Raw genomic sequence first — 19,875 nt, 5'->3', positions numbered from 1 at the left:
CACATACTGTCTCTAAAAGAGTTTAAAGCACATTTATGGATACCATCCCATGCTGAGAGATATTTAATTTTTCAAAGCCTTCATGAGTAAATTTAATAGTATTTGAAATATGTACCTTTTTTTTTCTTCAGAAAAGTCAATAGTCTACTCATCCTTTTCTTTCTTAGTATTCTCCTTTGTTTTTTTCCACTTCAGACTGGGTTGGGTTGTAGTTTACACTTGGAAGGAGAAGTGCATATTTATTTCCACCTTTGTAAGGGTTATTTTTTTTCCCCTTAACACCTCAGATTTCATATTTGTTTCATTGTGTCTATCTCATTCCTAAAACATTCTTTCTGTAATAAGATAAGGTAAAAATCAATATATCAACCATTGTGGATAGATGGCCTACCAGACTTTAATCCCAGCACATTGATCCCACAAATCCTTCTCTTTGTGAACTTAGTTATTTTTATTCTCGTTCATTAGACCATGACTGCGAATGCCCCCAGGCAAGAGACGTGTTATCATCTTTATTCTACTGGCAAGGTCCAGCACAAGACTTACACATGATAGGTATTCACACAATGCTTATTTAATGATTAAGCAAGTTAATGAGTTAATTAAATCAAATTTCGCCTTTACCATTATGCCACATAAACCTTCTAACATATACTCCCATAATATATATAGAAATTGACTTCACTGCTTCAGTAACTGACATTTCTAGTATTTCCAGTTTTATTAGCTCCAAAATTTTCCTGGTAACAGTAAAGTCCTATACTTTTAACTTTTTTATAGTTCATCCCTACAACTATCTTTGAAATATTTTATTGTTTATGCTATTACAGACACTCATCCCAATTTTTTCCCCTTTGCCCCCTCCATCCAAACAATCCAGTTTTAAAAGTGGGCCTACATCTATGTTTTCTAAAAAAATTGAATGAGTAAATATGTATGCTTCATGTTAATTTTACCACACCTCATCTTACTCGTACCCATACTGGCCCCAAGTGGTTGCTGGGGGAAGACAGGAGAGGAGATGGAATGAACAGGAATTTACTCTATTGATAGACCAATGGCCATACACTGTGGGTCATGTTGCATTGACAGAGGAACATTTCTTGATTCCAGTTCAAGATCTTAAATTACTCAGTAAGTTCAGATAAAGATGTCTATAAAAATAAAACTGTATGTGTAAAGCCACATCCTAAAGATTGGAAGAAAATTGATGTTATTATTATTATTGAGACCTAGAACAAGCTGCCCTTCCGATTGTGTTATTGCATTTCTCACTAAGTTTTTACTGATAAACAGGATTCTTCTGTCTGGTTTAACTTAAAAAATTGCCTTTCTGTAACTTTGGTATTGAGAATTATTATTATTAGAAATCTTTCATTTTTACCATCTATACTCAGTCTTCACATGGCTTATTACATGTACGATCACAGGCTCTATAAATAGAAAACTACGGTCTCCTATAGATAGCAGTCTAGCTTCAAATGTGTAGGAAGGAATTCCATCCCTGTAAAGAGGTTTCCAGTTCAGTTTTTTTTTAAATAATTCACAAATGATGTTATTTAATTTAATATTCTCTTTTTCATTTTTGGCACTTTTGGTAATTAGTGTCTAATTCTAGTCTTGACTCTGCCATTGAGGTGCCCCATTAGTTTTGAAAAAATAATCTCTCTGAGTATTTGGATCTTCATCTGGCCTGGCTCCAGATTACTACACTTCTCTCTACTTCTGTTTTACTATCATTATAGAAGTGAATTAAACCATAAAATTCAGAGGGGCTATTTTAAGCATGTTTCATCACTTACAGAGAGTATTCAGGAGGTATTATAAAATTTAGATGTAACACATTTATTGAATTTCTACTACTGATTATCAGTGGCTTTGATCACTGTTTGCATGGAGATGATTAGTGCAAATCTCTTTCCCAGTTGCCAGTTGTCCTTTCCCCAAGTTTCTGAGACGGTTATGCACCATGTTCATCTTTTTTTGGCTGTGGGCTACGCAGATTTGGAACAGCTGAGTACAGTATTTATATGTGTTACTTAGCTTAGGCTTTAACCTAGGCACAGAATTTCCTTTTTTTTTAATTTAAATATAGTTGGTATATGATATTATACTAGTTATATTAGTTCCAGGTGTACAGTATAATGACTTTATATTTTTATACCTTATGATGTGACCACCCACTAATTCTAGTATTATTAGTTTCACAGTATTGCTGACTATATTCTCCTTCACCTTTCTCACCCATCTGCCAACACTTCTCTCCTCTGGCAACCATCCCTTTGGTCTCTGAATGAGTTTGTTTGGTTTATTTTGTTTACTTAGATTCCACATATAAGTGAAACCCTAAAGTATTAGTCTCTTCCTGTCTGACTTACTTCACTCAACATAATCCTCTCTATGTTGTCTCAAATGGCAAAATTTCATTCTTTTTTATTGTTGTGTAATATTCCTGTGTGTGTGTATGTGTGTGTGTGTGTGTGTATTACACCTTTATCCATTCATCTATCAATGGACACCTAGGTTGCTTCTTTATCTTGGCTATTGTAAATAATAATGCAAAGAACACTAGGGTGCATATATCTTTTCAAATTAGTGTTTTAATTTTCTCTGGATAAACACTCAGACGTGAAATCGCTGAGTCATATGGTAGAACTATTTTTAGTTTGTAGACTTCTTAACATAGATGTCCTAACCAAGTGATGAACTTGTAAATGTGAAAATTATATTTCTGAACAATTTTTACTGTGTATGTTAAAAAACAATATATTTGAAAGACAAATATGGTTCTATTTTAATACATTACCAATATGAAGAGGGTCCTTCTACTTTCTATATTAGTTCACAACATGATACACATATTAATAGTAAAAGCATACAAACTTAGCTAGATCTATAGGGCTGGATCCAAAGAATGGTACAAGTACTGAAGACTCATTTATTTTGAAACTAATTAAATGTCCTAGTTACAATACTTCAGTTATGATTGCAGTGCTCTGAAGTTGAGTCTATGGCACTGCCATTCTTAGTTCACATAAAACTTATACTTCCTTCCATATCTCAATAATAAAAACAGCTCTGTAGAAGTTATTCAAGTAATACTTATAAGGTGGATTTTTATTCATTTTATCTTCCAGTGAATGACACTAAAGATAAATAATTTTATACATCATAAAACTAGTGTACCTTATTCATAAAATGCTTACACAATGGTTTAATGGTTTTAAGTGAAGTCAATATAGAGTTGTATATTTTTAAGTCATTGTAAGTTTTCATGTATCTTATTAGCATAAATATAAATCATGCTTTTACATGCTTTTATGGAAGTTATATTTCATGTCTTACATAACTTTTTACATACATTGGCCTGCAAACAGAATATTTGGAGTTGGTTTTGGAACCTGTCACACTTTAGCTGTGCAATCACAATTAATTTATTTAATATCTCTGAGTCTATTCCTTGTCAAAGAGGAATAATAAAATATCCTCTTTAAACTTTTACAGCTATTAAACAAAAGTATATATAGAATATTCAATAATTTTTCTAGCTTATAGGTAAGGTACTCAACAAATGTCAATTTCCTCCCTACTTAGTCTGTGCTCAAATGGACTATACATCTCTTTAACTCAATAAAATATGATATGTAAAATGTGAAATAAGCTTCATAAGATTATTCTAAAATAATATACAGATAAGGACTCAGTAATAAATGATCATCTTAAGTTATTATTGTTCCAGAAAGATCAACCCCCATGTGTTATATAGTAGAACATTGCTGTATTTTTATATCCACCGATGAGATAACACACCATGAAATAAAACTGCTAGACTAAAAACTGGATATGATATGATTTGTCTATATAGAGTTCTGATCTATAACTTCATAATTAAATCAGAAAAATGGTATCATCTTCAGTAATTTATAAATGTTTAATAATAGTGGCCATTGTCAAAGCCCATAGTGATGTGGCATAAATAATCTAGTTGCAAGAAATTGTCTGCAAACTTATCTTCCCTTTGCTTATTTGCTTCATCTCACAAACTATTTTAAAGAAATAATTTAGTTCTTCACTTGTTCATTTGTTCTCCAATAATGACACAGATTGGGTATAGATTATCTGTGAAACGAAAAATAGACTGGTGGAAAGATTTTATATTCCACATATCTTTCTTTGGCAAAGAAAATTTAGAAATATTAATTTTTCAACTTAAAACTATTTCTAGAAAAAGATGAAATGTTTTTTATATATTTATACTTACAGCTTAAATATAGAAGGCATGTTATTCAAAGCCAGAGGTTTTAAGTAAGTTTATTCCAAATAGTAATAGAAATTGAATAGTTAAGTCATAGTAAAAATACCCATTGTGAAAATATAGTTTTAGCTTTTCAGAGTCAAAATTTTCAAAAATATTCTGATATTATTGTAAAATGTAGCCCATTAAAAATCTAACTAACACCATGGTTATATTTTATCATTTTGATTATAATTGGTGGAATTAGACTTCAGTTTTTTGAATCAGTATGACCCAGATTGAGGCAGACAGAAGAAACAGTCTCAACAATTATGACATAGCCACATGGACATCAGATTTTTTAAAACTCAATGTTTACAATGATTTTAAGCACAAAAGTGTAGTTATAATAAAACATAACATTTTGTTATTTTTTTTTATAAACACACCTTAAGGCAATTAAGTGTGTTTATAATTAAGGCAATCCTCAGTACTACCATAGAAGCTTCTTTCTGGGACTTTCCATTATAATCAACTCTAACAGTTTATTTGCTACTGCCAGCAACCCTTCTGGTCATTTTTACAGGCACGATGACATCCTTCAATAATCTCCTCATCAATATCATAATAATAGCTATATTGTATTTTGTCAGCATCCATGTTCATTATTTAGAGTACCATCAAAGGATTTATTGAAAATTTTTATTATTTACATGAATATTTGGAGTTGCTGCTGAACAAAGATTTAAATAATAAGACAGATCTAAAACAACGCTAGTCAACTAATGAGCTGTTCTTACTGTTTCTTCTAAGCCATTTCTTCTGTTTGTAGAGAATCCCCACACTCTGCATTGAGAATGTAGATGATGTTAAGCGCAATTAATTCCATAGCTTTTCCGTGATTTTATAGAAAACATTGGTAAGGAATGTATGCTTTTACCAATGATACCTGAATAATCTGATATGAAAATGTTTTCACTTTTAGGAAAATATATTTAATGAAGTGTTTGTTGAGGTGAGGCTTAGTTTAAGTTTATCTCTGCTATTTTTTTAACCCCACCAATATGAAAGTAAGTATTTTTTAAAGGTGTATAAATCCAGAAGGACAAGGAAAATGAGAATATGTGATAGTAGAAGATAGATGTCAGCAATTTTTTGTCAATAAGAAAGTAGAATAAGAAAGAGTAGAGAGAGCTCAAAAAATTTAAACCAATATAAGGAAGCCAATAAAGAATGAAGAGGCCTGGATTGGTTCCTAGAAGCACAATTTCCTTTGAAGACAAATGTTACAGTCTTTTTGTATTGGGTTGGCCAAAAAGATTTTTTTAGTTTTTTCATACAATGGATCTAGCAGTGCTTAGTTGTCTTCAACTTCATTTAAAACAATTTTGTCTTGTGACAGTTATCATATCAGCATGCATTTTTAATAAAAGTACCAAAATTGATTAATTTTTGTGCAGTCATTTTAATACTTAATAATGGAAGAAAACACACATTTTAAGCATATTATGCATTATTATTTTAAGAAAAGTAAAAATGTAACTGAAATGCAAAAACAAAGATTTGTGCAGTGTATGGAGAAGATGCTGTGACTGATCAAACATGTCAAAAGCAGTTTGCAAAGTTTCTTGGTACTATTCATTTTGGCCAAACAATTCCTTGCTGTGGAGCTATCTCAAACATTGGAAGATGTTTGGCAGCACCCCTGGCCTCTACCCACTAGAAGCCAAGAGTGGGAGATAGCCTACATACTCAAAATTACAGATTCAATAAAGTTATTGGTGAAAATGAAAAGTATGTCTTTTATGGAAAAAACTAAATGGACTTTTTGGCCAACCCAAAGCTTTTTTGAAAAGTTGAAGATAGTGTGATATGATATATGTGCTACTTAGCACATATACTGGATTTCAATATCCTTTGAAGATCTTTCAAAAACTATAATAACTGACAACTCACCAAAAACCTTTGTATATCAGGTATAAAGTGGGTTGCTAAACAAACTCAGGTAAAAAATACAATGGGGACAAATGCTGCCAAACAATGTAGTGGGAGAAGTTTTCCCTGGTGGAATTTCCCTGTTTAGTGTCATCTTTTAAAATTAGAAATGCTAAATTGGTATATTCTTTTTTGAAATTTTTTCTTTTAAATGAAACACAGATACATTTTTAAAAATCTGGGTAGTAAATCTAAATAAGGAAAGAACTATAAACTATACATCATTTAATAGCATGTTTACGAGTTGTTATTCATAATTTAATTATAAACTTGTTTGAGAATTACAAATAGTTTGACCATGTTTTTCCAGTCTGTTTGATATAATATTCTGAAATATTTTTAAGACTATTTTGTCAATATAGTTGTCCCCTTTGTCAATGTGTTTTTGCAAATATAGCTATTACTAAGGATGAGCCGTCCTTCCAAGATATATTTTACAATATGAACATGTTCATGTGCTATGTCTGAGATTTGCTGCAAAATAAATCAGTGCAGAATGGGGATGACGGGAAGTGGGTTGGGTGTGGATAAAACAAAATTTGCCCCTAAGTTCAGCATGTGTTTCAAATTTTCTATAATAAAAGTGAAAAGAAAAAGGGGGGGAGGGACTGCATATTATAATGAAATGTGTTCAATGTAGGTCACTACTTTTATTTGCTTGCATTTTAAAAAATATTTTTAAGAATTTCATCTTGGTTCCTAGATAAAATCATTTCAATTTTGTTTATTTCAAGTACAGCATTCAGCCTGAGTATTAAAATTAACATAGCTTATAAGGCAAACAGACAAACAAACAAGAGAATGTGTAATTAAGTTGTAATCACATAGAATTGTAAGGAAGCCCTTACTCCAGGAACTAGCCCGTGACGAAGTTTTCGTTCACATTCCAGAGGAGGTGGTACAGGCGCAAGACCTCGCGGCCCAGGGTGCAAGATCCTTGTTGCGCAAAACCGCTGGGCCGGGGAAGGCTGCGTTCTTCAAAGGCAGAGGCGGGCGTAGGGGGCGCTGTGGCAGCTGCGAAAAGGAGCCCCTGAGACAGCACGGTGAGCGGCGGTCCACTTGGGTTACGGAACCCTGCCCTGAAATGCCGGGGTTGGCCCAAATCCTCAACTCAAGCAAAATGGTGATAAAAAACTTAAAGGAACTAAGAGCTGGGATTTCCTTGATTGAGAAAGATCATATGAACTGTTTCTTTTATGTCTGTAGATGGGGCAAAACTTGGCTTAAGATTTAACTTTTTTACAACCTGGTAGAAAGGTAATGATTTGAGGTAGTAATAGCGTTCACATCAGAATTGCTTCAGTGGGTATCTATTATTTACCAAAAGGAGCTTAGCAGTTGTTCATAACCAAATTGTATCAGGTCAGTTTACAATAGTAGTTAGTAAGAATGGAGATAAAAATGAAAAAATCAGCAGAAAGTGCATAGGAGTAAGTAGAGACGGCCTTCCCTCCCCTGCCTTCATAGTTTAAATAACCTCCGTCCCTACGTTGGCAAAAAAAAGAAAGTTTTTCTTTGGAGAAATTGAACCAGAGGGCCTCAGGCTCCCGGAAGGAGGAGGAGGGCAAGTGTAAGTCCTGTGCTTAGAAAGTGAAAGAAAAAAAAAAGAAAGTGAACGTCTGAGTGCTGAATGCAGTGGCCCCAGTGCTTTTCCAGGATTCTGCAGTGCTCGGTTATTCAGTGCTGTGCCCTAGGAGGCTGCAAAGCGGTTTAACCCCAGGTTTAAGGTTTTTACTTGGATTTACTGCCTGCCCAAAGAAAAGACCTCCAGACTTTGATATTTTGGGTCTCATGGTCAGGTCCCAAACCCAGTAATCCTAATGTGAAGCTTTACAGGGGTCCATAAACCAACAAAGGTTACCCTTCATTTCTTAATGTCTCATTCTTAGAAATGGCTGAAGAGTGAAGCATCTTCAGGTAAGTTAATGATGTTTCCAATGCCAATGAACAGTTTGTTATGCAATTCAAACAACTGAAATGAACTTCAGAAAATTAAAGAAACTCTGGAAAAATGAGGGAAGTAGAGAGAAGACATTTTTTTAAAAAATACAGCTTTTGGATAAGAGAAAATTATGCATCTATGAAATGAGAACAGGATACTTTAAGGTAATAATCAGATTATTAAAAAATGATTTAGATACATTTTAAACATCAAAAACATGTTCAGGAAATGATTTATAAAATAGAACAAAGGACAAAAGATATAAAAAAAAGATTTTAAGTACCCAAGGCCCAACATCTAACTAAGAAAAATTTTTGGAGAAAAACAAAGAAAGGTAGATAGATTAGATATATTAGATAAATGATAGATAGATGAAAGAAGGAAAGAAGAAAGAAGAAAGAAAGAAAGAAAGAAAGAAAGAAAGAAAGAAAGAAAGAAAGAAAGAAAGAGGTAGGGAACACATTAAAAAGAACTGTTTTTTCTCAGAACTGAAATGCTGGGCTGAGAAACCAACCAGCAAAATATAAGTGGGGGGAAAAAAAGCCTAAAACAAAAGATATAATCATGAAATTTTAAAAATATTTAGACAAAGATATTTCAAATGCTTCCAGACAGTTAAAAGAAATAGGAGCCAAGGATACACTATATGAAACATTAGGAATCAAAATGGTATCGGATTTTACAGCCTAAACCTTGGAGATTAGAAGACAATGGTACAATGATATCAAAATCTTAAGAATTTTTTCTAACTTAAGAGTTTTATACTCTGATATAATTCATTCATAAATGAGGGTGGAATGATAAATTTCAAACACTCAAGAGCTCAAAAGTATATTTTTAAAAACCTGCTTCACAGGGAAAGAAATCCATGGGAGAATGTGCCCCAGCAAAATAAGGGAGCAAACCAAGCCTGGGGTCGAAAAAAAGGGGGCTGGAGCACTCAACACTGGAGAAACATCAAGGGGATGGTACAAAAAGCAAAGAAGATGGTACTGAACAGGAGCACCAAGATGCCAGTGGTATCGCAGGCTGAGGGAGCAGCCAGTTAGAACGGGCCTAACAGGAAATTCACCTCTCATTGTGCACCCAGTGAGGGTGTGCCCAGCGAGACTGCCACAGGGGCCTGGTCACTGTGATGCAGGCAGCTCAGATGGGAACAAATGGATTTGCCACCGTGTCTCATAGTGGTTTCTCAACGCACTAGGTGCCATGTCCTCAGTCATTAATATGTTTGGGAGTGGCATATATTTTAAAACATTAAATATATATTACAAATCTTGTAGCTAAATAAGGGTGTAGAAATTGGAAAAATGGACTTACCATTACCATATTCTGAAAATATCAATCTAAATCAGGTTAATTTCAGGATATGCCAGGTACATAATTGTCTTTTTTGTTAAGCTTTGGCTTAAAAAGTCCAAAAAGCCCATTTAAGACCAACCTCAGTTTTTAATACACTGAAATTTAGTTATTGTATTAAAGTAATAAAGAGTAATATCCTTCTATAATAGTACAAGTTTAAACAACTCCATTGTATATTACTTCATTGGCACCATTTTTTATATGTGAAAAAATCTGGAATAAAATAGAATAATTTCTAAAATGCATTATAATTAAGGTAATTCAATAATAATAATGTAATTTTTCAGGAAATGATTCATTATCAGTTTATGTAAACTTGGGTCTCTCTATTCTTACTACCCTTTTTTCAAAGTACTTTTTGCTCATTAATAACTATTTCAAACTAGAATGTTATAAAAATATATTTTTAAACAATTTAATTTAAATTAAATTTTAATTTTTTACTTTACTTTTATTTGAAATAATTTATTGTTAGTTTTTAAGTGAAATATCACATATTATAAATTCATATAAGCTATTTGTCAAAAGAAAGATTTTGTATTATCTCTGAATCCAGCAGTCCTTTCTTTTTCTGCATTATTTTCCTTACTTTCACCCTCATACCCTGAAATTGGGAATTTACTATTATAGGTATTGATGTTTATACAGCATTTTCTACCTTTATAGGAGTATCAGGATATATTTTCTCTTTGTAGGGAGGGATTGAAATAATCTTTTAAAATTATTAAGGAAGGGCTATTTCAAAACTGTAGGATCTTCACAGACTTCTTATAATAACTTTTGTTATTCATGGCATCACAAGCTTCAAAACCAGGAGAACTCACATTGACCCTGTTATTACCTCTAGATATAAACAGTGATCTTTGGCAACAAGCTGCTTCTCCGCCAAAAAACAAGAAAGCATCATAAACAAGGACAGATATCATAGTTTGCCTAACATCTGCAAAAACTAAAATGCCCTAGGATACCCTGATATAGCCTGAGTGTGTCAAATGGGGGAAGGTTCTATGGGTAGGGGTATAAATTTGCCTCAAAGGAATTTTGGCAATATGTATAATATAATCACAATATGTATATGCATAAGGTTTTTATCATACTGTTGTTTATGAAAACAAAGAATGGAAACAAAATGTTTATTTAGACAGATTAAGTTAACTGTAGCACTTCTAAACAATGGAATACCATGCTTTAATTTAAAAGAAAAAGTTAGGTCTGTATTTACTCTCCTGAAAGGATACTCATAATATGTTGATAATTAAAAAGGTCAAAGAATATATTTTATTCTGAAAGTATATATACCCAAATCTTAACATTGATACACTGGGTAGTGCTATTTATGTAACTTTTCTTTTATCTAATTTTTCTAATTTATATTAAAAATTATCATTTATTTTTTAAATAATTTAACAAAGAAAAATTATACCCTATAAAAATAAACCTGAATTTTTCATAAAGTCCTGATAATGGTGATACTTTTCACAAAGCCATCATAATTTTATACAAAATAATATGCTTTCTAAAAATTACTCCAGATTTTACAGTGGTTTTTATAAACAGTACTGATATATTTGTCAGTGAGAGCAAAAATCCCACTGATTTGATCCCATCCTTTGTTACTGAAAAGGTTACAAGTGTGGTGATTTAACACTGGAGCATAAAGAAAATGTCCTGTATTCTTTTGATCATTCCACTTCTTCAGAAAGACAATGAACTTCTAGTTACTATCATTTAGAGTGTGCTTAACTTACTGCTTTTGTTTTACTAATGACCCTTTTTATTTATGGGTAATGGACATGAACAAGATTTATAATAATTTTAGATTGAGCTTTTTAAAATCTAAATCCTATTCAAATAGCCACAGTATCATACTATTTAATGACTTTGAGATTTTCATTGTATAAATATGAAAAACAAAAATGGATTATAGTTATTCTTAGATATTTGGAGAATTGCCAGACATTAAAGGCAGCCACCTTTCTCTGCACTGTTTTCAGACCAGTGACTTTTGACCTTTTCTTTGTTTATAGATTAAGTTGAGAAAATGTATAATAAACTCTATGGCATCTCTCCCCAGAAAATTGTTCTATGCACATATAAAATTACTTTCATATACAATTTCAGGTGTTCACAGAGTTCCCTGAAATGCGTGTTTTTAATGGATAAATTAAAATTAGTAGGTGAAACTAAAAGAGAAGCTGGATTTAGTCCTAAATTAGGAGAGTTTGCTAACAAGCAGAATTTTCCAATGATTTGTACTTCATTAAGAACTAAGTGAGGATGATTAAGTATATTCTGAAAGTAGAACAAGTAAAATGGTATAGAAACAATTCCAACCTCCAAACTGAAGTTTGACAAGAGGACCTCAAAGAACACTTTAAGATTTTCATCATTGGATTCAAATAAAGATAGTGCATTTAGTTCAATAGGTGGCTTTAAAAACATAAAGGGAATTGAAATAGTACTGCTGTACTATTCTCTGTCACTCTATTTTCTCATCACAAAGACAATACAAGTATTTGGTGTTCCCTTTCTTTGTCTTTATTTGACCTGAAGGTCAGCGAGGGTAGAAATTGCCTACCACCACATGTAGAACCCTGTTATCAGGTACTTAGCTATGGGGAAAAAAATCACAGGGTTCTTCTCTTTAGAAATTGCACCATCTATCTTGGGTAACCATCATAACATGTAGAGTGAAAACATATAGAGCAAATTCCCCTTATTCTGGAAGCTTTCTAGTTTAATGGCTACTCCCATCCACTCACTCTAACATGAAGTCTGCTGAACTGAACACGCACAGAGCTTTGTATTTATTCCTTCTTAAATATGAGCAGAAAACCAGTATTCAACATAGTTTGGAAGATATCTGCAACATGATAGAGGAAAGCCAACAGTAATATATAATTTGTATATCATGATGACAAGAACTTGTTTAAAATCAATTTTTTTCCAGAAAGACTAAAGAAAATATAGTGTCCATAAAATAAGAGTGGCATGTTATGAAAAATAAACAACCAATGAATTAAAAATTTTTAAATCTGATTGGAAAATTATTTAATTAACTGAAAGATATAATATTTTTAAAAAACTTTCTAGAAAGTATAGAAAGATAGAACATATAAAAGATAATATGCAAAAGGACCTAGTTGGAATTGGCAACATTGATTTTCAAAAGTGATCCCCCAAAAGAATGAATGGTAAAAATTTTAAGTACAAGCCAAGTTTAACAATTTTTTCAATTAAAAAAAAAATGATGTTCATAACTAAAGTTTTCCAGTGCTCAGGATTAGGCTGGACAATAGTAAGTAACTTAACAGTGTTTTTACAAACTACACAAATGAAGTTGTGATCAACTCTATCATGGAGTTTTTAGAAGTCACCAAATAACACACATGTACACTACTATGTCTAATATGGCTGAAAGGTGAACGATTCCAGAAAGAGGGAGCAGCACAAGGAAAGCTCTGGTGAGGGCAGATGAAAACTTCCTGTTGCCTATCCTGATCATTCAAATATTTAGTAAGTGCCAGCTCATTAGAACAGATGCAGTGGTCAACTAGGACAGATACCATCTCTACACAACCCGTATGACCACACCTGGCGGGGTGTCATTCCTGTTGGTACCCACAGTGAAGGAGGACAAGTTCTTTGGCTTAATTGGAAAGTTCAGGTTTGGTGTCCAGACTAGTTTTTTAAATGAGACAATATGATTTTGGAAAAATGAAAATAATGAATAATACAGGGAAAATAAATAAGGTAGCTAATCTGTATTAAAGCATATGGTTTTATGAAGTGAGAAGACCAAATTTTTTCAAGAAAGAATATAAATACTTGTAGGGTAATCTCTTTGACTGGGTTAGAAATAGCTGCCCTATGTCTTCCAGAATATTTACCTTTTATCTATGTATGTGTGCATATATATATATGTGTGTGTGTGTGTGTGTGTGTGTGTGTGTGTACATACATAAATATATATAAGGGTAAAGAAATCATTGACTGTATCTTAAGGCAACAGATCCCTGATTTACCTTTCAGTAGAGGTTTTGATGCTATGATTTAAGGGTTTCTTAGATGCCAGAAGAAACAAGAGAAGAAGTAAGGGTTAGCGCAGGTGCTAGAAACAAAGATGTATTAAAGGCTCATCATGGCTCAGGTTCTGTACTTTACCCTGGGGAGTCAAAGATGAATTACTGAGATGATAAACAAGAAGAAAAAAATTACTTTATAAGAGCCAAGAGAGGGGCAATAAAACAAATGGAAAAATAATTATCTTTAAAAATAAGACTCAACCCTGCCAGAATCTTCAAATCTGATTATGGTAGGTTCCTGATGGTTGAGTCTTATCTATTTCTTATTCACATAAGAGCTGGAAAAATGGGTTATGCTTAATTAATTTTGAATTAATTAATTACATGAGTGATGATGAAGTTTATATTTAAACTAAGGTTAAAGGGCACTAAATAAAGGCAATTTAATTTTTATATTTTAAGTCACAAATATTTTTTCTTTAAAAATGAGAGGGTTTTTTCATTTAAAATCTTTTTTGTCATGTTGTTTCTTCAGTTTACAGAATCTAAGTTATAGTGAATAAAATTCATTCTAGTTCAAGAAATTCCATTTTTTAAAAAATGAAATGACCTATTAAGAGTTTACAATTAAAGAAGTGATAAATTGAATTGTGTATAAAAAGTAACCATAAATTCACATTCCATATAAAACACCTTCATTTAATGTAACTTAATGATTATATTGATTTATCCATAAATAAAATTTATGGTAAAATCATGGTTATTTCTTGCTTCTTAAATTATAGTTATTATTAAATCAGTCTTTTGGTTGAGTTTTGTTATTTAAAGAAAAGAAAAAATTCCCTGATCCTTCATGCAGTTTTCCAGTATCCTCATTACTATCCTCTGCCCAGACCGCTAGAGGGCAAGCCAATCTAACATATTAGAGCAGATCTAATTTTATCCAACAGAGGGCAGTCACATACATACCAGGCAAACAAGTCAGTATATTATATTTCAGCTATTCACATCTGCCATTCCCTTTGGGGATTATAAGAGGGAGGAGAAAGAGAAAGAAAGGAAGAAAGAACACAACCCTCTCAATAAACAATTCATTGGCAGACTTCTGAAACTGTTAAGCAAGTGAGTTTAATAAACAATTTGCTTGTCTCTAGATTTAAATAGTTTAACTTTGAAGTGAAAAAAAAACACAAGTTAGAAGATAAATCTTAACAAAGGGAAATGAGAAAACATATGAAAATCATTTCCAATCAAAGAGACCAAGTGTTAACAGCTTTATTTTTATGTACAAACACAATATCAGGTTACTTTTAAAGGCTAAGTAGTGAATCAGCAGCATAAATAATTCTTCACGAAACAAAAACTAGAGAAAGCTGTAAGTGAAGTGACAGATGGGATTAGCCATTTCTCATAAAACATCAAGAAGAAGAATTCTGGGTTAATGGAAAAAGTCAAGAATCAGGAAGCCTGGGTTTTGTCCCTAACTATTATCTGTTGGCTGTGTGACAATTGGTAGGTTGGCCAACCTGTGGAAGCCTTCAGTTGCTTCAAATGCAACATTATGGAAGTTGTGACATAAGTGATTTCCAGAGCTGGCTGGTCATTGGAGACCTCAATTCGCCAGTCTCCAGACCTACTGAACTAAAGCTGAATCATATGTATATTATATACATAATATACATGTATATATACACGCACGTTATAGTTGTGCAATTATACACACACACACAGACACACACACACACACACACACACACACACACACACAGGGGGTCCGGCACAAATAAAGCCCCTTTTTTATTACAAAATCTTTTATTACAAAATCATAAGCATATAATTCTGTAACATAACAATATCACATCGAAGTATACCATATGAAATTTTAGGTGAAATGTTCAAATCAAAAATATAAATTATTACACCCATATTATTACCATAGCAACCACACTCAAGCAGGCGTTACTTCAGCCAGACCTGGTATATACACATGTATGTGTGTTCAATTCTAGGTAATTCTGATGATCTGTCATTGTAATTTGTCATTATTCTAAACAAGCTAAATGATGACTAAATTTTCTTTTTCCAATTTTTCACTTTAAAATTCCATAAATTTATTATTGTTTAACATCACTAATTTGGTATTTTAAGATAGAAAATATTCTTCTGGCCCAACACTAACAAAAGGACAACAGAAGATAGTTAAATTAGAAAAAACCCATTTAGACACACGGTTTTCAGGAGTTCAATTGATACCTTGGTATTTTTTCTCTTTTCCTCAGAATTTTCATTTTTGAACTATTTGTTATTACTACTTTTGGTATTACATGGTTACAACTGAATCTGTGCATAATCATGTTGACTTTATTGTTATTGTTGTATCTTGGGTATGTAATAGCTAATTAGCACAAGAACGACCTTAGTGTCTGTGCTTTGGATCTGGGAAGAGTGGGAGAATTTCTCTCCTGTGAATTAGTATGTCACCAGCACAACTAGTATTCTACTTTAGGATAAGGCAAGAGAAATCAGACTTAACCCAATAGCAATACCCGAAAAAAGAGAAACAGATTCTGGAAATGATTAGTAGGTTGTTTCCTGTGTAAAGCTTTGTCTTTTTACAATCTTACTCCAAGTAGGAGGAATCTCAGTAAGTTTAACTTTACCTTAAATACATCAAAAGAAAACTTTCTCGTTCAGTCACCTAACTACCCAGCTAAGTCTAGAGACAGAGCTATAAAATGACTTCATTTTAAGTGAATATATTATATATTTTGTACACAACTTGATCACAAGGGCATGTTGATCTTTGTGTTATGTTGGTGTCCTGGGAAGCAGTATAGATTCTTGTGGGATTTTAACATAGTAATTGACATAGGAGATGAGATATCTCATTACAAATGAGTGACTAATAACCTTAGAATCAGAGGTGATATTGAAGAACGATCAAAGGTAATGATGTTCTCTGCTAATCTCCTGTTTTGATCAGCACATTATTTTTTAATCAGATTCTACATAATTTTTCCTCAAGAAGATAGGAGAATTTATGATTTTAGTGATTTCCTTTGACACAGCACTTTCTGTTTCTGTGGAAGAACAAAGCAGAATAATTCAGAAATCAGATCTATATACATGATTTCCCTTTACTTATCAGTTATCTTATTGTCATTTTGTATCACTTTCCCCCTGTATCCTTTCTCTCTCACTCTTTCTCTCTGATGGTGTGAAAAATGCTCTTTTATTTTGCACTAGCAGTTAAAATATATATTTCTATTTCAAGATAACACTTTAAAAATTATTTTCATATAACGGCAGAAAAAAAAAATATAATTCTGCAATTCCAAAAGAACTAAACTGAAATCAACAGTAATTCAGTTACTCTCATGTCTTATTTTAAAATGAAAGCTCCTTCTAAGCAGGTATTTGCCACCTGTTCAAGTTCATTTTAATATATACACATTTTTGTTGTGGAGGAGCAAGCTACAATGTTATATTCCATGCACCCTCTGAAAGCATTCTTCCAGAACCAACTAGTCCCAGCAAATGAAGCTGTTAACCAGTCCAGATGAGCAGAAAAATATTGAATGAATAGGGATAAAAGGCACTCCCCTGTTAAATGTGATTCATGCCATATCCTGTAAGAACAGAAACTACAACTGAAAATTGTAGAACTAGTTTTCATAATAAGAAATTAAGAATGTGGGTATTTACCACTATCAAGAAAATTTGGGAAGCATTTTCATTTTACACTAACATACTACCCTGAATTACCTCATCAGGAAACTAGATGTTATTAATTTGACTATTAGGAAAATCAAGCTTGCAGGAAATAACTTTAATATTCAGAAAAAGCTTCAATATTCAATTATTTTCAACATAAATATATATCCTCAGTACTCCTGAATGTCTGATTAAATCAAGTGCCGCCCCAGCCAATGATGGTCTTGTTAGGTTTAAGTTTTGTCCTTTGACCTTGAATCATGGAATACCTCTCATACCTGCCTCACTCATCTGTAAGGTAATTGGGCTCTGGGGTATTTCCTCTACCCTTCAACTTCTATTTAATCCATGTACTATAATTGCTACAAAATCTGGCCTTCTAATTGGGACAAAAGGTCCCCCTTTAGTTTTTCAGTTATAGTTAGATCCCTGACCTTCATTATGTGGATAAAGAGAGACAACTCAGTAGTTGGTTGAAGAATCTTCACAGAGCACCTACATCCTTCACCCTCCTACCAGCTTCTCTAATTGTCCCTTGGATATTTTACATCAGTATGATGCTAAGAAAAGACAACATTAAATAAAAAAAATTTAGACTCTATTACTATAAAAATAATTTTAAAACAGATATTCTAGAACTCCATTCTAAGTGTCATTGTGGGTGTTCATATTTTGGGGTGTTGTTGTTGTTGGTTTGTTTGTTTGATTTTAATGAACAAGAACCAGAGCATTTGCTTCACTAAATGGCTGACCTCTCCACAAATTCTTTTCATCATTAATATTTCTAATATTGTGTAAAATATCATACCAACTGTAATGTTCCTCGGAGAATTCAGATGTCTCCAACTTTACCAGATGACCACACTCTGATGTAGCACTTGATGAAACCCAATTCAGAGCCATGAATCAAAGAAAGCACCCTGATTCTCTGGCTTCTGGAACTTATATTCTCTCTTACTTCTCTTCTTTTTCCCAACTTTTCTCCTCTTTCTTTTACATGCTCTGCAAAGAAAAATCCGGAAGCCCTTTGAGGATAGAGAAATACAAACAAATTTGAAATATTGAAGAGACAGATCTTCCTAGTTCTTAACCAAATCTAGAATTTTGAAATTCTAGACAAATTTGAACAAATTTGAAATATTGAAGAGACAGATCTTCTTAGTTCTTAACCAAATCTAGAAGGTGAGCCAAAGTGACAGATCAAAGTATTACTACTATATTTACGGGAAAACACTTATCAGACAATGTGAACAGGACGGATGGATATGAGAGCACCCAACATACCCTACGTATACTTGCTTTGCTGTCTAAAAAGCCATCACTAATATGCAAATGTGTTATACATAAATTTGAAGCTGTTACATCTTATGTTTTCAAACAGATACAAGTGATGGGGGATATAAAGTGGTGAATGGAGAGAAAGCACAATGTAGGTTTCCCAATACCACATCTTTTCTAGTTTCCTTTCAGGTTTACACAGTCAAATAATCATATTTTTTTAAAAGTGTAGAAAGGGTCTCCAAATAGCCTGAATCATCTATTTCATTAATTCTTGAACTATCATAGAATGGACTAAAGTTGTGTCTTATCAGATATTAGAACATAGTGGTAAAGATTCGGAGCTCTGGAATCAGACTGCTAGGACTAAATCCAAGCTCTTCTACATGCTCAGTGTGCACTGTGGGGCAAGTTACTTCGTTACTCTAAGATTCACTCAGTTTGCTTACCTGTAAAATGGAAGTGAAGTAGCTGCGTTATAAAATTAGGGTGAGCTCAGCCACTCAAGTGCAATACAAATACTGCACCTGGTGTTTAATAATTACATAATAAACATTACTTATATAATTTCCTTTGTTTTTTTAATACTTGCAATGAAAAACAAGGGCAAATTCCTTAGCATTCAGGTCAACTAAAATCAAATTAGATCATCAGTTGTGAACTGACTTTAAGTCACAAAATATTATGGCTATGAAGCCAAAATACCATTAAGTAGAGGCAGCAGGTTGGTGAAAAAAAGCAGAAGAATTGGTGCCAAACAAGTATTTTTAGCTACAGTTTCTCCAATTACTAACTATGTGACCTTGAGTAAGTCATTGAATCTCTGAGGGTCAATTTTCTCATATGTAAAAAGGAATAACACACACATACCAGATATTCGTTGTAGGGATTAAAAGAGATCATTTATGTGAAGTTAAAACTATGGAAGTTAAATTGAGTAAGGTAAATTTCCTTCACTTTCAGAGACAATGAGAAACAGGAACAAATAAATAAACAAAAAGCAGCACATGCTCAGCCCAAACGTTTCTCCTCTGTGGACCTTCCTTACCTGCTTCAGCAGTTTTCTCTCCTCAGAACAATGCTGGTTATTTTTGGCTCTTCTGTTACTCTCCTCATCTGTCTCATACTTGTTTTCAAATCTACAGCCTATTGAAATGAAACGTCTCATTTGTTTCTGTATATCCAGCAACTAGCACAGAGACAAACACAGTGAATGGTTCTCAGCAAATGATTTTTTAATAACTGATTGAATGCTTAAATGAAAGAATGTATTCTCCTGACATTAAAGATAGGGTATATCATCTGTTAGGATGGATGGCCAAGAA

At 32.8% G+C, this 19,875-nt stretch overlaps 1 pseudogene; it reads left to right on the top strand.

Moving 5' to 3' along the window:
- The window catches only part of LOC129075979 (programmed cell death protein 2-like), a 58,116-nt pseudogene that overhangs the window by 22,752 nt on the left and 15,489 nt on the right, over positions 1-19,875 (top strand).

The sequence above is a fragment of the Pteronotus mesoamericanus genome, unplaced genomic scaffold (genome assembly GCF_021234165.1).
Source record: "Pteronotus mesoamericanus isolate MK-2021 breed Mesoamerican mustached bat unplaced genomic scaffold, CSHL_Meso_final contig_56, whole genome shotgun sequence".
NCBI classification, from domain to species: Eukaryota; Metazoa; Chordata; class Mammalia; order Chiroptera; family Mormoopidae; genus Pteronotus; species Pteronotus mesoamericanus.
Note: the sequence above shows the minus strand (reverse complement) of the source record. Positions and strands in the feature narration are given on the sequence as shown.